At 41.6% G+C, this 692-nt stretch overlaps 1 non-coding gene across 1 annotated transcript; it reads left to right on the top strand.

Moving 5' to 3' along the window:
• The first annotated feature begins 417 nt into the window (after nucleotides 1–417).
• Nucleotides 418–489, top strand: TRNAE-CUC (transfer RNA glutamic acid (anticodon CUC)). Its single transcript has one exon. It is a non-coding gene; the product is annotated as a tRNA-Glu (tRNA).
• Nucleotides 490–692: the final 203 nt, after the last annotated feature.

The following is a 692-nucleotide window of genomic DNA, read 5'->3' on the forward strand; positions in this document are numbered from 1 at the left end:
TCCTACAGTCCTGAAAGGATTTTCCCAGGCCCCTCCAAGCCCCTCCTAATCTGACAGAAGTGATGCACATAGCATTAGATGCCTATTTTTACACAAATTAAATCAACCCCAAGGGTAAGATTAATTTAATGTACCTCTGGGCATTTAAACATTAGATAACTAGTCTAATCTGGTCACCTGGACAGTAGTTGGTAGAGAAACAGGGGACTCAGGTGGGAGACTCATACCATCTGAAGATACATATTTTAGAAGGGTGGGAAGAATTCCCTTTCTCTCTGCAGGGACTATTGAGGGAACTCAAATCCCTATATTAGACAAATTTTTGATAGCTAAGTTTAGGTGAGATCAATCTCTCCCTGAGAGATTGATAAACCAGTATTTTAATCTAATCCAATCTATTCCAATAAATCTTCATATTCCCTGGTGGTCTAGTGGCTAGGATTCGGCGCTCTCACCGCCGCGGCCCGGGTTCGATTCCCGGTCAGGGAAACAGTCCTTTCTGGAGCCCAGTGTGTGGGGCATGAGGAACATGCAATGGGAAACATCCCATCGTATCTAATTTCTCATTACTGAAGTCCCTTCTTACCAATGTTTGCAACTTATACTACATATTTAACCCATCTTTATATCCAACATACAGATTTACACATTCTCATTAACACTGTCCCTTAACAGATAGATATTATTCTCCC

Source organism: Gavia stellata, chromosome 2 (assembly GCF_030936135.1).
Source record: "Gavia stellata isolate bGavSte3 chromosome 2, bGavSte3.hap2, whole genome shotgun sequence".
Classification (NCBI taxonomy): domain Eukaryota; kingdom Metazoa; phylum Chordata; class Aves; order Gaviiformes; family Gaviidae; genus Gavia; species Gavia stellata.